This window comes from Paralichthys olivaceus, chromosome 12 (genome assembly GCF_024713975.1).
Source record: "Paralichthys olivaceus isolate ysfri-2021 chromosome 12, ASM2471397v2, whole genome shotgun sequence".
Lineage (NCBI taxonomy): Eukaryota > Metazoa > Chordata > Actinopteri > Pleuronectiformes > Paralichthyidae > Paralichthys > Paralichthys olivaceus.
In genome coordinates, this window is record NC_091104.1 from 25821158 (window position 1) to 25835780 (window position 14623).

Genomic DNA, 14623 nt, shown 5'->3' on the forward strand with positions numbered 1-14623 from the left:
ATTGTTTGCGTGCTTGGTTTTCTACAAGGTAAGAACAGAGTGCACCGTTCCCAGCGGCACTGCAATGCTAGGTCGATGCGTGGAGTGAAAGGAGCAAGCTCCAAATTTCAGCCCCTCGTGCTAAAAATCGGCTTAATATGTAGTCCTCTTATAGAGGACATATCAGATATTAAACTGATAAGAACAGATACTACACTTGATCTTAGCCAAAAGGCCGAGAAGCGATAACCCCCAAGTGGTGGATGTCCGTGCGGAGCTCTTGGCACAAATCTCACGTGTTGTGGTGCCTCGTACGTACGCACGCATAACAATGGCTGCTGCTTATCGCCTCCGCCCAACCTCTCCTTTGTGGACACATGGTTTCTGAAGTTGGACAGCTCTTTGACTTTTCACAATTTCAAAAGGCTCAGCAATACAGCAAAGCCTGCCAAAAATATATTCAACTCATGGCTGTTCCTCTCCACGGAAGTCTTTAGTAAAAGGCGAAAGACTTGTGCGCTTTGAAGAGAAACCAGAGTCAGCATGGCCCTCTGTTCCTGAGCAGCAGAGGAGGCTCTCGGTGACAGTCACCACCTTCACGGTAGGCCTCTCTTTGCTTTCCTATCCCAGTATGCAACATTCCCAACCCTCTGCCAATCAAAAGTAGACACATCTTTATTTCCTCCTGGCCTGGCTAATGTGGTTGGCTTTTGAGCCTGTCTTAGCAATACATCCCTGAACTGCATACATTTGGTCCTAAAGGCTGCCACCAAGCTTCTCACCAAGTCTCCCAGAAGGTCTTGTGTGAAAACAAGTTTTCATGCTTGACAAAGGCTTCCAACTCAATTTGGAATCCAGTTCAAGCTCATTGGGATCCCACTGAGAGCCGTGGATGGTCAGGCACAGACGTGTAGTAGACATCTACTGCAGCCATATCAATCCGTAAGGAATTGGGAACCCCTGATCAGAGTTTCTGGATTGTTCTTCAATCAAGACTCAAGGCAAAAGGAGACTGTGCTTATGACGTTGTATCCCTTACACACTGGCTCTCTCTCTCTGCCGGACCATTACCTTCATTTCCTTCACCCGCTGTGAATTGACTTTTGAAACAGGACAATTGTTTGCGTGCTTGGTTTTCTACAAGGTAAGAACAGAGTGCACCGTTCCCAGCGGCACTGCAATGCTAGGTCGATGCGTGGAGTGAAAGGAGCAAGCTCCAAATTTCAGCCCCTCGTGCTAAAAATCGGCTTAATATGTAGTCCTCTTATAGAGGACATATCAGATATTAAACTGATAAGAACAGATACTACACTTGATCTTAGCCAAAAGGCCGAGAAGCGATAACCCCCAAGTGGTGGATGTCCGTGCGGAGCTCTTGGCACAAATCTCACGTGTTGTGGTGCCTCGTACGTACGCACGCATAACAATGGCTGCTGCTTATCGCCTCCGCCCAACCTCTCCTTTGTGGACACATGGTTTCTGAAGTTGGACAGCTCTTTGACTTTTCACAATTTCAAAAGGCTCAGCAATACAGCAAAGCCTGCCAAAAATATATTCAACTCATGGATGTTCCTCTCCACGGAAGTCTTTAGTAAAAGGCGAAAGACTTGTGCGCTTTGAAGAGAAACCAGAGTCAGCATGGCCCTCTGTTCCTGAGCAGCAGAGGAGGCTCTCGGTGACAGTCACCACCTTCACGGTAGGCCTCTCTTTGCTTTCCTATCCCAGTATGCAACATTCCCAACCCTCTGCCAATCAAAAGTAGACACATCTTTATTTCCTCCTGGCCTGGCTAATGTGGTTGGCTTTTGAGCCTGTCTTAGCAATACATCCCTGAACTGCATACATTTGGTCCTAAAGGCTGCCACCAAGCTTCTCACCAAGTCTCCCAGAAGGTCTTGTGTGAAAACAAGTTTTCATGCTTGACAAAGGCTTCCAACTCAATTTGGAATCCAGTTCAAGCTCATTGGGATCCCACTGAGAGCAGTGGATGGTCAGGCACAGACGTGTAGTAGACATCTACTGCAGCCATATCAATCCGTAAGGAATTGGGAACCCCTGATCAGAGTTTCTGGATTGTTCTTCAATCAAGACTCAAGGCAAAAGGAGACTGTGCTTATGACGTTGTATCCCTTACACACTGGCTCTCTCTCTCTGCCGGACCATTACCTTCATTTCCTTCACCCGCTGTGAATTGACTTTTGAAACAGGACAATTGTTTGCGTGCTTGGTTTTCTACAAGGTAAGAACAGAGTGCACCGTTCCCAGCGGCACTGCAATGCTAGGTCGATGCGTGGAGTGAAAGGAGCAAGCTCCAAATTTCAGCCCCTCGTGCTAAAAATCGGCTTAATATGTAGTCCTCTTATAGAGGACATATCAGATATTAAACTGATAAGAACAGATACTACACTTGATCTTAGCCAAAAGGCCGAGAAGCGATAACCCCCAAGTGGTGGATGTCCGTGCGGAGCTCTTGGCACAAATCTCACGTGTTGTGGTGCCTCGTACGTACGCACGCATAACAATGGCTGCTGCTTATCGCCTCCGCCCAACCTCTCCTTTGTGGACACATGGTTTCTGAAGTTGGACAGCTCTTTGACTTTTCACAATTTCAAAAGGCTGAGCAATACAGCAAAGCCTGCCAAAAATATATTCAACTCATGGATGTTCCTCTCCACGGAAGTCTTTAGTAAAAGGCGAAAGACTTGTGCGCTTTGAAGAGAAACCAGAGTCAGCATGGCCCTCTGTTCCTGAGCAGCAGAGGAGGCTCTCGGTGACAGTCACCACCTTCACGGTAGGCCTCTCTTTGCTTTCCTATCCCAGTATGCAACATTCCCAACCCTCTGCCAATCAAAAGTAGACACATCTTTATTTCCTCCTGCCCTGGCTAATGTGGTTGGCTTTTGAGCCTGTCTTAGCAATACATCCCTGAACTGCATACATTTGGTCCTAAAGGCTGCCACCAAGCTTCTCACCAAGTCTCCCAGAAGGTCTTGTGTGAAAACAAGTTTTCATGCTTGACAAAGGCTTCCAACTCAATTTGGAATCCAGTTCAAGCTCATTGGGATCCCACTGAGAGCCGTGGATGGTCAGGCACAGACGTGTAGTAGACATCTACTGCAGCCATATCAATCCGTAAGGAATTGGGAACCCCTGATCAGAGTTTCTGGATTGTTCTTCAATCAAGACTCAAGGCAAAAGGAGACTGTGCTTATGACGTTGTATCCCTTACACACTGGCTCTCTCTCTCTCTGCCGGACCATTACCTTCATTTCCTTCACCCGCTGTGAATTGACTTTTGAAACAGGACAATTGTTTGAGTGCTTGGTTTTCTACAAGGTAAGAACAGAGTGCACCGTTCCCAGCGGCACTGCAATGCTAGGTCGATGCGTGGAGTGAAAGGAGCAAGCTCCAAATTTCAGCCCCTCGTGCTAAAAATCGGCTTAATATGTAGTCCTCTTATAGAGGACATATCAGATATTAAACTGATAAGAACAGATACTACACTTGATCTTAGCCAAAAGGCCGAGAAGCGATAACCCCCAAGTGGTGGATGTCCGTGCGGAGCTCTTGGCACAAATCTCACGTGTTGTGGTGCCTCGTACGTACGCACGCATAACAGTGGCTGCTGCTTATCGCCTCCGCCCAACCTCTCCTTTGTGGACACATGGTTTCTGAAGTTGGACAGCTCTTTGACTTTTCACAATTTCAAAAGGCTCAGCAATACAGCAAAGCCTGCCAAAAATATATTCAACTCATGGATGTTCCTCTCCACGGAAGTCTTTAGTAAAAGGCGAAAGACTTGTGCGCTTTGAAGAGAAACCAGAGTCAGCATGGCCCTCTGTTCCTGAGCAGCAGAGGAGGCTCTCGGTGACAGTCACCACCTTCACGGTAGGCCTCTCTTTGCTTTCCTATCCCAGTATGCAACATTCCCAACCCTCTGCCAATCAAAAGTAGACACATCTTTATTTCCTCCTGCCCTGGCTAATGTGGTTGGCTTTTGAGCCTGTCTTAGCAATACATCCCTGAACTGCATACATTTGGTCCTAAAGGCTGCCACCAAGCTTCTCACCAAGTCTCCCAGAAGGTCTTGTGTGAAAACAAGTTTTCATGCTTGACAAAGGCTTCCAACTCAATTTGGAATCCAGTTCAAGCTCATTGGGATCCCACTGAGAGCCGTGGATGGTCAGGCACAGACGTGTAGTAGACATCTACTGCAGCCATATCAATCCGTAAGGAATTGGGAACCCCTGATCAGAGTTTCTGGATTGTTCTTCAATCAAGACTCAAGGCAAAAGGAGACTGTGCTTATGACGTTGTATCCCTTACACACTGGCTCTCTCTCTCTCTGCCGGACCATTACCTTCATTTCCTTCACCCGCTGTGAATTGACTTTTGAAACAGGACAATTGTTTGAGTGCTTGGTTTTCTACAAGGTAAGAACAGAGTGCACCGTTCCCAGCGGCACTGCAATGCTAGGTCGATGCGTGGAGTGAAAGGAGCAAGCTCCAAATTTCAGCCCCTCGTGCTAAAAATCGGCTTAATATGTAGTCCTCTTATAGAGGACATATCAGATATTAAACTGATAAGAACAGATACTACACTTGATCTTAGCCAAAAGGCCGAGAAGCGATAACCCCCAAGTGGTGGATGTCCGTGCGGAGCTCTTGGCACAAATCTCACGTGTTGTGGTGCCTCGTACGTACGCACGCATAACAATGGCTGCTGCTTATCGCCTCCGCCCAACCTCTCCTTTGTGGACACATGGTTTCTGAAGTTGGACAGCTCTTTGACTTTTCACAATTTCAAAAGGCTGAGCAATACAGCAAAGCCTGCCAAAAATATATTCAACTCATGGATGTTCCTCTCCACGGAAGTCTTTAGTAAAAGGCGAAAGACTTGTGCGCTTTGAAGAGAAACCAGAGTCAGCATGGCCCTCTGTTCCTGAGCAGCAGAGGAGGCTCTCGGTGACAGTCACCACCTTCACGGTAGGCCTCTCTTTGCTTTCCTATCCCAGTATGCAACATTCCCAACCCTCTGCCAATCAAAAGTAGACACATCTTTATTTCCTCCTGCCCTGGCTAATGTGGTTGGCTTTTGAGCCTGTCTTAGCAATACATCCCTGAACTGCATACATTTGGTCCTAAAGGCTGCCACCAAGCTTCTCACCAAGTCTCCCAGAAGGTCTTGTGTGAAAACAAGTTTTCATGCTTGACAAAGGCTTCCAACTCAATTTGGAATCCAGTTCAAGCTCATTGGGATCCCACTGAGAGCCGTGGATGGTCAGGCACAGACGTGTAGTAGACATCTACTGCAGCCATATCAATCCGTAAGGAATTGGGAACCCCTGATCAGAGTTTCTGGATTGTTCTTCAATCAAGACTCAAGGCAAAAGGAGACTGTGCTTATGACGTTGTATCCCTTACACACTGGCTCTCTCTCTCTCTGCCGGACCATTACCTTCATTTCCTTCACCCGCTGTGAATTGACTTTTGAAACAGGACAATTGTTTGAGTGCTTGGTTTTCTACAAGGTAAGAACAGAGTGCACCGTTCCCAGCGGCACTGCAATGCTAGGTCGATGCGTGGAGTGAAAGGAGCAAGCTCCAAATTTCAGCCCCTCGTGCTAAAAATCGGCTTAATATGTAGTCCTCTTATAGAGGACATATCAGATATTAAACTGATAAGAACAGATACTACACTTGATCTTAGCCAAAAGGCCGAGAAGCGATAACCCCCAAGTGGTGGATGTCCGTGCGGAGCTCTTGGCACAAATCTCACGTGTTGTGGTGCCTCGTACGTACGCACGCATAACAATGGCTGCTGCTTATCGCCTCCGCCCAACCTCTCCTTTGTGGACACATGGTTTCTGAAGTTGGACAGCTCTTTGACTTTTCACAATTTCAAAAGGCTCAGCAATACAGCAAAGCCTGCCAAAAATATATTCAACTCATGGATGTTCCTCTCCACGGAAGTCTTTAGTAAAAGGCGAAAGACTTGTGCGCTTTGAAGAGAAACCAGAGTCAGCATGGCCCTCTGTTCCTGAGCAGCAGAGGAGGCTCTCGGTGACAGTCACCACCTTCACGGTAGGCCTCTCTTTGCTTTCCTATCCCAGTATGCAACATTCCCAACCCTCTGCCAATCAAAAGTAGACACATCTTTATTTCCTCCTGCCCTGGCTAATGTGGTTGGCTTTTGAGCCTGTCTTAGCAATACATCCCTGAACTGCATACATTTGGTCCTAAAGGCTGCCACCAAGCTTCTCACCAAGTCTCCCAGAAGGTCTTGTGTGAAAACAAGTTTTCATGCTTGACAAAGGCTTCCAACTCAATTTGGAATCCAGTTCAAGCTCATTGGGATCCCACTGAGAGCCGTGGATGGTCAGGCACAGACGTGTAGTAGACATCTACTGCAGCCATATCAATCCGTAAGGAATTGGGAACCCCTGATCAGAGTTTCTGGATTGTTCTTCAATCAAGACTCAAGGCAAAAGGAGACTGTGCTTATGACGTTGTATCCCTTACACACTGGCTCTCTCTCTCTCTGCCGGACCATTACCTTCATTTCCTTCACCCGCTGTGAATTGACTTTTGAAACAGGACAATTGTTTGAGTGCTTGGTTTTCTACAAGGTAAGAACAGAGTGCACCGTTCCCAGCGGCACTGCAATGCTAGGTCGATGCGTGGAGTGAAAGGAGCAAGCTCCAAATTTCAGCCCCTCGTGCTAAAAATCGGCTTAATATGTAGTCCTCTTATAGAGGACATATCAGATATTAAACTGATAAGAACAGATACTACACTTGATCTTAGCCAAAAGGCCGAGAAGCGATAACCCCCAAGTGGTGGATGTCCGTGCGGAGCTCTTGGCACAAATCTCACGTGTTGTGGTGCCTCGTACGTACGCACGCATAACAGTGGCTGCTGCTTATCGCCTCCGCCCAACCTCTCCTTTGTGGACACATGGTTTCTGAAGTTGGACAGCTCTTTGACTTTTCACAATTTCAAAAGGCTCAGCAATACAGCAAAGCCTGCCAAAAATATATTCAACTCATGGATGTTCCTCTCCACGGAAGTCTTTAGTAAAAGGCGAAAGACTTGTGCGCTTTGAAGAGAAACCAGAGTCAGCATGGCCCTCTGTTCCTGAGCAGCAGAGGAGGCTCTCGGTGACAGTCACCACCTTCACGGTAGGCCTCTCTTTGCTTTCCTATCCCAGTATGCAACATTCCCAACCCTCTGCCAATCAAAAGTAGACACATCTTTATTTCCTCCTGCCCTGGCTAATGTGGTTGGCTTTTGAGCCTGTCTTAGCAATACATCCCTGAACTGCATACATTTGGTCCTAAAGGCTGCCACCAAGCTTCTCACCAAGTCTCCCAGAAGGTCTTGTGTGAAAACAAGTTTTCATGCTTGACAAAGGCTTCCAACTCAATTTGGAATCCAGTTCAAGCTCATTGGGATCCCACTGAGAGCCGTGGATGGTCAGGCACAGACGTGTAGTAGACATCTACTGCAGCCATATCAATCCGTAAGGAATTGGGAACCCCTGATCAGAGTTTCTGGATTGTTCTTCAATCAAGACTCAAGGCAAAAGGAGACTGTGCTTATGACGTTGTATCCCTTACACACTGGCTCTCTCTCTCTCTGCCGGACCATTACCTTCATTTCCTTCACCCGCTGTGAATTGACTTTTGAAACAGGACAATTGTTTGAGTGCTTGGTTTTCTACAAGGTAAGAACAGAGTGCACCGTTCCCAGCGGCACTGCAATGCTAGGTCGATGCGTGGAGTGAAAGGAGCAAGCTCCAAATTTCAGCCCCTCGTGCTAAAAATCGGCTTAATATGTAGTCCTCTTATAGAGGACATATCAGATATTAAACTGATAAGAACAGATACTACACTTGATCTTAGCCAAAAGGCCGAGAAGCGATAACCCCCAAGTGGTGGATGTCCGTGCGGAGCTCTTGGCACAAATCTCACGTGTTGTGGTGCCTCGTACGTACGCACGCATAACAATGGCTGCTGCTTATCGCCTCCGCCCAACCTCTCCTTTGTGGACACATGGTTTCTGAAGTTGGACAGCTCTTTGACTTTTCACAATTTCAAAAGGCTGAGCAATACAGCAAAGCCTGCCAAAAATATATTCAACTCATGGATGTTCCTCTCCACGGAAGTCTTTAGTAAAAGGCGAAAGACTTGTGCGCTTTGAAGAGAAACCAGAGTCAGCATGGCCCTCTGTTCCTGAGCAGCAGAGGAGGCTCTCGGTGACAGTCACCACCTTCACGGTAGGCCTCTCTTTGCTTTCCTATCCCAGTATGCAACATTCCCAACCCTCTGCCAATCAAAAGTAGACACATCTTTATTTCCTCCTGCCCTGGCTAATGTGGTTGGCTTTTGAGCCTGTCTTAGCAATACATCCCTGAACTGCATACATTTGGTCCTAAAGGCTGCCACCAAGCTTCTCACCAAGTCTCCCAGAAGGTCTTGTGTGAAAACAAGTTTTCATGCTTGACAAAGGCTTCCAACTCAATTTGGAATCCAGTTCAAGCTCATTGGGATCCCACTGAGAGCCGTGGATGGTCAGGCACAGACGTGTAGTAGACATCTACTGCAGCCATATCAATCCGTAAGGAATTGGGAACCCCTGATCAGAGTTTCTGGATTGTTCTTCAATCAAGACTCAAGGCAAAAGGAGACTGTGCTTATGACGTTGTATCCCTTACACACTGGCTCTCTCTCTCTCTGCCGGACCATTACCTTCATTTCCTTCACCCGCTGTGAATTGACTTTTGAAACAGGACAATTGTTTGAGTGCTTGGTTTTCTACAAGGTAAGAACAGAGTGCACCGTTCCCAGCGGCACTGCAATGCTAGGTCGATGCGTGGAGTGAAAGGAGCAAGCTCCAAATTTCAGCCCCTCGTGCTAAAAATCGGCTTAATATGTAGTCCTCTTATAGAGGACATATCAGATATTAAACTGATAAGAACAGATACTACACTTGATCTTAGCCAAAAGGCCGAGAAGCGATAACCCCCAAGTGGTGGATGTCCGTGCGGAGCTCTTGGCACAAATCTCACGTGTTGTGGTGCCTCGTACGTACGCACGCATAACAATGGCTGCTGCTTATCGCCTCCGCCCAACCTCTCCTTTGTGGACACATGGTTTCTGAAGTTGGACAGCTCTTTGACTTTTCACAATTTCAAAAGGCTGAGCAATACAGCAAAGCCTGCCAAAAATATATTCAACTCATGGATGTTCCTCTCCACGGAAGTCTTTAGTAAAAGGCGAAAGACTTGTGCGCTTTGAAGAGAAACCAGAGTCAGCATGGCCCTCTGTTCCTGAGCAGCAGAGGAGGCTCTCGGTGACAGTCACCACCTTCACGGTAGGCCTCTCTTTGCTTTCCTATCCCAGTATGCAACATTCCCAACCCTCTGCCAATCAAAAGTAGACACATCTTTATTTCCTCCTGCCCTGGCTAATGTGGTTGGCTTTTGAGCCTGTCTTAGCAATACATCCCTGAACTGCATACATTTGGTCCTAAAGGCTGCCACCAAGCTTCTCACCAAGTCTCCCAGAAGGTCTTGTGTGAAAACAAGTTTTCATGCTTGACAAAGGCTTCCAACTCAATTTGGAATCCAGTTCAAGCTCATTGGGATCCCACTGAGAGCCGTGGATGGTCAGGCACAGACGTGTAGTAGACATCTACTGCAGCCATATCAATCCGTAAGGAATTGGGAACCCCTGATCAGAGTTTCTGGATTGTTCTTCAATCAAGACTCAAGGCAAAAGGAGACTGTGCTTATGACGTTGTATCCCTTACACACTGGCTCTCTCTCTCTCTGCCGGACCATTACCTTCATTTCCTTCACCCGCTGTGAATTGACTTTTGAAACAGGACAATTGTTTGAGTGCTTGGTTTTCTACAAGGTAAGAACAGAGTGCACCGTTCCCAGCGGCACTGCAATGCTAGGTCGATGCGTGGAGTGAAAGGAGCAAGCTCCAAATTTCAGCCCCTCGTGCTAAAAATCGGCTTAATATGTAGTCCTCTTATAGAGGACATATCAGATATTAAACTGATAAGAACAGATACTACACTTGATCTTAGCCAAAAGGCCGAGAAGCGATAACCCCCAAGTGGTGGATGTCCGTGCGGAGCTCTTGGCACAAATCTCACGTGTTGTGGTGCCTCGTACGTACGCACGCATAACAATGGCTGCTGCTTATCGCCTCCGCCCAACCTCTCCTTTGTGGACACATGGTTTCTGAAGTTGGACAGCTCTTTGACTTTTCACAATTTCAAAAGGCTCAGCAATACAGCAAAGCCTGCCAAAAATATATTCAACTCATGGATGTTCCTCTCCACGGAAGTCTTTAGTAAAAGGCGAAAGACTTGTGCGCTTTGAAGAGAAACCAGAGTCAGCATGGCCCTCTGTTCCTGAGCAGCAGAGGAGGCTCTCGGTGACAGTCACCACCTTCACGGTAGGCCTCTCTTTGCTTTCCTATCCCAGTATGCAACATTCCCAACCCTCTGCCAATCAAAAGTAGACACATCTTTATTTCCTCCTGCCCTGGCTAATGTGGTTGGCTTTTGAGCCTGTCTTAGCAATACATCCCTGAACTGCATACATTTGGTCCTAAAGGCTGCCACCAAGCTTCTCACCAAGTCTCCCAGAAGGTCTTGTGTGAAAACAAGTTTTCATGCTTGACAAAGGCTTCCAACTCAATTTGGAATCCAGTTCAAGCTCATTGGGATCCCACTGAGAGCCGTGGATGGTCAGGCACAGACGTGTAGTAGACATCTACTGCAGCCATATCAATCCGTAAGGAATTGGGAACCCCTGATCAGAGTTTCTGGATTGTTCTTCAATCAAGACTCAAGGCAAAAGGAGACTGTGCTTATGACGTTGTATCCCTTACACACTGGCTCTCTCTCTCTCTGCCGGACCATTACCTTCATTTCCTTCACCCGCTGTGAATTGACTTTTGAAACAGGACAATTGTTTGAGTGCTTGGTTTTCTACAAGGTAAGAACAGAGTGCACCGTTCCCAGCGGCACTGCAATGCTAGGTCGATGCGTGGAGTGAAAGGAGCAAGCTCCAAATTTCAGCCCCTCGTGCTAAAAATCGGCTTAATATGTAGTCCTCTTATAGAGGACATATCAGATATTAAACTGATAAGAACAGATACTACACTTGATCTTAGCCAAAAGGCCGAGAAGCGATAACCCCCAAGTGGTGGATGTCCGTGCGGAGCTCTTGGCACAAATCTCACGTGTTGTGGTGCCTCGTACGTACGCACGCATAACAATGGCTGCTGCTTATCGCCTCCGCCCAACCTCTCCTTTGTGGACACATGGTTTCTGAAGTTGGACAGCTCTTTGACTTTTCACAATTTCAAAAGGCTCAGCAATACAGCAAAGCCTGCCAAAAATATATTCAACTCATGGATGTTCCTCTCCACGGAAGTCTTTAGTAAAAGGCGAAAGACTTGTGCGCTTTGAAGAGAAACCAGAGTCAGCATGGCCCTCTGTTCCTGAGCAGCAGAGGAGGCTCTCGGTGACAGTCACCACCTTCACGGTAGGCCTCTCTTTGCTTTCCTATCCCAGTATGCAACATTCCCAACCCTCTGCCAATCAAAAGTAGACACATCTTTATTTCCTCCTGGCCTGGCTAATGTGGTTGGCTTTTGAGCCTGTCTTAGCAATACATCCCTGAACTGCATACATTTGGTCCTAAAGGCTGCCACCAAGCTTCTCACCAAGTCTCCCAGAAGGTCTTGTGTGAAAACAAGTTTTCATGCTTGACAAAGGCTTCCAACTCAATTTGGAATCCAGTTCAAGCTCATTGGGATCCCACTGAGAGCCGTGGATGGTCAGGCACAGACGTGTAGTAGACATCTACTGCAGCCATATCAATCCGTAAGGAATTGGGAACCCCTGATCAGAGTTTCTGGATTGTTCTTCAATCAAGACTCAAGGCAAAAGGAGACTGTGCTTATGACGTTGTATCCCTTACACACTGGCTCTCTCTCTCTGCCGGACCATTACCTTCATTTCCTTCACCCGCTGTGAATTGACTTTTGAAACAGGACAATTGTTTGCGTGCTTGGTTTTCTACAAGGTAAGAACAGAGTGCACCGTTCCCAGCGGCACTGCAATGCTAGGTCGATGCGTGGAGTGAAAGGAGCAAGCTCCAAATTTCAGCCCCTCGTGCTAAAAATCGGCTTAATATGTAGTCCTCTTATAGAGGACATATCAGATATTAAACTGATAAGAACAGATACTACACTTGATCTTAGCCAAAAGGCCGAGAAGCGATAACCCCCAAGTGGTGGATGTCCGTGCGGAGCTCTTGGCACAAATCTCACGTGTTGTGGTGCCTCGTACGTACGCACGCATAACAATGGCTGCTGCTTATCGCCTCCGCCCAACCTCTCCTTTGTGGACACATGGTTTCTGAAGTTGGACAGCTCTTTGACTTTTCACAATTTCAAAAGGCTCAGCAATACAGCAAAGCCTGCCAAAAATATATTCAACTCATGGATGTTCCTCTCCACGGAAGTCTTTAGTAAAAGGCGAAAGACTTGTGCGCTTTGAAGAGAAACCAGAGTCAGCATGGCCCTCTGTTCCTGAGCAGCAGAGGAGGCTCTCGGTGACAGTCACCACCTTCACGGTAGGCCTCTCTTTGCTTTCCTATCCCAGTATGCAACATTCCCAACCCTCTGCCAATCAAAAGTAGACACATCTTTATTTCCTCCTGCCCTGGCTAATGTGGTTGGCTTTTGAGCCTGTCTTAGCAATACATCCCTGAACTGCATACATTTGGTCCTAAAGGCTGCCACCAAGCTTCTCACCAAGTCTCCCAGAAGGTCTTGTGTGAAAACAAGTTTTCATGCTTGACAAAGGCTTCCAACTCAATTTGGAATCCAGTTCAAGCTCATTGGGATCCCACTGAGAGCAGTGGATGGTCAGGCACAGACGTGTAGTAGACATCTACTGCAGCCATATCAATCCGTAAGGAATTGGGAACCCCTGATCAGAGTTTCTGGATTGTTCTTCAATCAAGACTCAAGGCAAAAGGAGACTGTGCTTATGACGTTGTATCCCTTACACACTGGCTCTCTCTCTCTGCCGGACCATTACCTTCATTTCCTTCACCCGCTGTGAATTGACTTTTGAAACAGGACAATTGTTTGCGTGCTTGGTTTTCTACAAGGTAAGAACAGAGTGCACCGTTCCCAGCGGCACTGCAATGCTAGGTCGATGCGTGGAGTGAAAGGAGCAAGCTCCAAATTTCAGCCCCTCGTGCTAAAAATCGGCTTAATATGTAGTCCTCTTATAGAGGACATATCAGATATTAAACTGATAAGAACAGATACTACACTTGATCTTAGCCAAAAGGCCGAGAAGCGATAACCCCCAAGTGGTGGATGTCCGTGCGGAGCTCTTGGCACAAATCTCACGTGTTGTGGTGCCTCGTACGTACGCACGCATAACAATGGCTGCTGCTTATCGCCTCCGCCCAACCTCTCCTTTGTGGACACATGGTTTCTGAAGTTGGACAGCTCTTTGACTTTTCACAATTTCAAAAGGCTCAGCAATACAGCAAAGCCTGCCAAAAATATATTCAACTCATGGATGTTCCTCTCCACGGAAGTCTTTAGTAAAAGGCGAAAGACTTGTGCGCTTTGAAGAGAAACCAGAGTCAGCATGGCCCTCTGTTCCTGAGCAGCAGAGGAGGCTCTCGGTGACAGTCACCACCTTCACGGTAGGCCTCTCTTTGCTTTCCTATCCCAGTATGCAACATTCCCAACCCTCTGCCAATCAAAAGTAGACACATCTTTATTTCCTCCTGGCCTGGCTAATGTGGTGGGCTTTTGAGCCTGTCTTAGCAATACATCCCTGAACTGCATACATTTGGTCCTAAAGGCTGCCACCAAGCTTCTCACCAAGTCTCCCAGAAGGTCTTGTGTGAAAACAAGTTTTCATGCTTGACAAAGGCTTCCAACTCAACTTGGAATCCAGTTCAAGCTCATTGGGATCCCACTGAGAGCCGTGGATGGTCAGGCACAGACGTGTAGTAGACATCTACTGCAGCCATATCAATCCGTAAGGAATTGGGAACCCCTGATCAGAGTTTCTGGATTGTTCTTCAATCAAGACTCAAGGCAAAAGGAGACTGTGCTTATGACGTTGTATCCCTTACACACTGGCTCTCTCTCTCTCTGCCGGACCATTACCTTCATTTCCTTCACCCGCTGTGAATTGACTTTTGAAACAGGACAATTGTTTGCGTGCTTGGTTTTCTACAAGGTAAGAACAGAGTGCACCGTTCCCAGCGGCACTGCAATGCTAGGTCGATGCGTGGAGTGAAAGGAGCAAGCTCCAAATTTCAGCCCCTCGTGCTAAAAATCGGCTTAATATGTAGTCCTCTTATAGAGGACATATCAGATATTAAACTGATAAGAACAGATACTACACTTGATCTTAGCCAAAAGGCCGAGAAGCGATAACCCCCAAGTGGTGGATGTCCGTGCGGAGCTCTTGGCACAAATCTCACGTGTTGTGGTGCCTCGTACGTACGCACGCATAACAATGGCTGCTGCTTATCGCCTCCGCCCAACCTCTCCTTTGTGGACACATGGTTTCTGAAGT

General features: G+C 47.2%; 27 non-coding genes across 27 annotated transcripts; all 27 read right to left on the reverse strand.

Moving 5' to 3' along the window:
• Nucleotides 1-34: 34 nt before the first annotated feature.
• LOC138413381 (U2 spliceosomal RNA) lies at nt 35-226 on the reverse strand. The gene has a single exon (XR_011245720.1). It is a non-coding gene; the product is annotated as a U2 spliceosomal RNA (small nuclear RNA).
• Nucleotides 227-407: 181 nt separating this feature from the next.
• Nucleotides 408-520, reverse strand: LOC138412914 (U5 spliceosomal RNA). The gene has a single exon (XR_011245249.1). It is a non-coding gene; the product is annotated as a U5 spliceosomal RNA (small nuclear RNA).
• A 609-nt stretch (nt 521-1129) lies between these two features.
• On the reverse strand, nt 1130-1321 carry LOC138413383 (U2 spliceosomal RNA). The gene has a single exon (XR_011245722.1). It is a non-coding gene; the product is annotated as a U2 spliceosomal RNA (small nuclear RNA).
• A 181-nt stretch (nt 1322-1502) lies between these two features.
• On the reverse strand, nt 1503-1615 carry LOC138412857 (U5 spliceosomal RNA). Its single transcript, XR_011245192.1, has one exon. It is a non-coding gene; the product is annotated as a U5 spliceosomal RNA (small nuclear RNA).
• A 609-nt stretch (nt 1616-2224) lies between these two features.
• Nucleotides 2225-2416, reverse strand: LOC138413384 (U2 spliceosomal RNA). The gene has a single exon (XR_011245723.1). It is a non-coding gene; the product is annotated as a U2 spliceosomal RNA (small nuclear RNA).
• Nucleotides 2417-2593: 177 nt separating this feature from the next.
• LOC138412962 (U5 spliceosomal RNA) lies at nt 2594-2710 on the reverse strand. Its single transcript, XR_011245297.1, has one exon. It is a non-coding gene; the product is annotated as a U5 spliceosomal RNA (small nuclear RNA).
• A 611-nt stretch (nt 2711-3321) lies between these two features.
• LOC138413385 (U2 spliceosomal RNA) lies at nt 3322-3513 on the reverse strand. The gene has a single exon (XR_011245724.1). It is a non-coding gene; the product is annotated as a U2 spliceosomal RNA (small nuclear RNA).
• Nucleotides 3514-3694: 181 nt separating this feature from the next.
• Nucleotides 3695-3807, reverse strand: LOC138412858 (U5 spliceosomal RNA). The gene has a single exon (XR_011245193.1). It is a non-coding gene; the product is annotated as a U5 spliceosomal RNA (small nuclear RNA).
• Nucleotides 3808-4418: 611 nt separating this feature from the next.
• Nucleotides 4419-4610, reverse strand: LOC138413386 (U2 spliceosomal RNA). Its single transcript, XR_011245725.1, has one exon. It is a non-coding gene; the product is annotated as a U2 spliceosomal RNA (small nuclear RNA).
• Nucleotides 4611-4787: 177 nt separating this feature from the next.
• LOC138412963 (U5 spliceosomal RNA) lies at nt 4788-4904 on the reverse strand. The gene has a single exon (XR_011245298.1). It is a non-coding gene; the product is annotated as a U5 spliceosomal RNA (small nuclear RNA).
• Nucleotides 4905-5515: 611 nt separating this feature from the next.
• LOC138413387 (U2 spliceosomal RNA) lies at nt 5516-5707 on the reverse strand. The gene has a single exon (XR_011245726.1). It is a non-coding gene; the product is annotated as a U2 spliceosomal RNA (small nuclear RNA).
• A 181-nt stretch (nt 5708-5888) lies between these two features.
• Nucleotides 5889-6001, reverse strand: LOC138412859 (U5 spliceosomal RNA). Its single transcript, XR_011245194.1, has one exon. It is a non-coding gene; the product is annotated as a U5 spliceosomal RNA (small nuclear RNA).
• Nucleotides 6002-6612: 611 nt separating this feature from the next.
• Nucleotides 6613-6804, reverse strand: LOC138413388 (U2 spliceosomal RNA). The gene has a single exon (XR_011245727.1). It is a non-coding gene; the product is annotated as a U2 spliceosomal RNA (small nuclear RNA).
• A 181-nt stretch (nt 6805-6985) lies between these two features.
• LOC138412860 (U5 spliceosomal RNA) lies at nt 6986-7098 on the reverse strand. Its single transcript, XR_011245195.1, has one exon. It is a non-coding gene; the product is annotated as a U5 spliceosomal RNA (small nuclear RNA).
• Nucleotides 7099-7709: 611 nt separating this feature from the next.
• On the reverse strand, nt 7710-7901 carry LOC138413389 (U2 spliceosomal RNA). The gene has a single exon (XR_011245728.1). It is a non-coding gene; the product is annotated as a U2 spliceosomal RNA (small nuclear RNA).
• Nucleotides 7902-8078: 177 nt separating this feature from the next.
• On the reverse strand, nt 8079-8195 carry LOC138412965 (U5 spliceosomal RNA). Its single transcript, XR_011245300.1, has one exon. It is a non-coding gene; the product is annotated as a U5 spliceosomal RNA (small nuclear RNA).
• Nucleotides 8196-8806: 611 nt separating this feature from the next.
• Nucleotides 8807-8998, reverse strand: LOC138413390 (U2 spliceosomal RNA). The gene has a single exon (XR_011245729.1). It is a non-coding gene; the product is annotated as a U2 spliceosomal RNA (small nuclear RNA).
• Nucleotides 8999-9175: 177 nt separating this feature from the next.
• On the reverse strand, nt 9176-9292 carry LOC138412966 (U5 spliceosomal RNA). The gene has a single exon (XR_011245301.1). It is a non-coding gene; the product is annotated as a U5 spliceosomal RNA (small nuclear RNA).
• Nucleotides 9293-9903: 611 nt separating this feature from the next.
• On the reverse strand, nt 9904-10095 carry LOC138413391 (U2 spliceosomal RNA). Its single transcript, XR_011245730.1, has one exon. It is a non-coding gene; the product is annotated as a U2 spliceosomal RNA (small nuclear RNA).
• Nucleotides 10096-10276: 181 nt separating this feature from the next.
• On the reverse strand, nt 10277-10389 carry LOC138412861 (U5 spliceosomal RNA). Its single transcript, XR_011245196.1, has one exon. It is a non-coding gene; the product is annotated as a U5 spliceosomal RNA (small nuclear RNA).
• A 611-nt stretch (nt 10390-11000) lies between these two features.
• Nucleotides 11001-11192, reverse strand: LOC138413392 (U2 spliceosomal RNA). The gene has a single exon (XR_011245731.1). It is a non-coding gene; the product is annotated as a U2 spliceosomal RNA (small nuclear RNA).
• Nucleotides 11193-11373: 181 nt separating this feature from the next.
• LOC138412862 (U5 spliceosomal RNA) lies at nt 11374-11486 on the reverse strand. The gene has a single exon (XR_011245197.1). It is a non-coding gene; the product is annotated as a U5 spliceosomal RNA (small nuclear RNA).
• Nucleotides 11487-12095: 609 nt separating this feature from the next.
• LOC138413394 (U2 spliceosomal RNA) lies at nt 12096-12287 on the reverse strand. Its single transcript, XR_011245733.1, has one exon. It is a non-coding gene; the product is annotated as a U2 spliceosomal RNA (small nuclear RNA).
• A 181-nt stretch (nt 12288-12468) lies between these two features.
• LOC138412864 (U5 spliceosomal RNA) lies at nt 12469-12581 on the reverse strand. Its single transcript, XR_011245199.1, has one exon. It is a non-coding gene; the product is annotated as a U5 spliceosomal RNA (small nuclear RNA).
• A 609-nt stretch (nt 12582-13190) lies between these two features.
• LOC138413395 (U2 spliceosomal RNA) lies at nt 13191-13382 on the reverse strand. The gene has a single exon (XR_011245734.1). It is a non-coding gene; the product is annotated as a U2 spliceosomal RNA (small nuclear RNA).
• A 181-nt stretch (nt 13383-13563) lies between these two features.
• LOC138412865 (U5 spliceosomal RNA) lies at nt 13564-13676 on the reverse strand. Its single transcript, XR_011245200.1, has one exon. It is a non-coding gene; the product is annotated as a U5 spliceosomal RNA (small nuclear RNA).
• A 611-nt stretch (nt 13677-14287) lies between these two features.
• On the reverse strand, nt 14288-14479 carry LOC138413396 (U2 spliceosomal RNA). Its single transcript, XR_011245735.1, has one exon. It is a non-coding gene; the product is annotated as a U2 spliceosomal RNA (small nuclear RNA).
• Between the last annotated feature and the right edge of the window lie 144 nt (nt 14480-14623).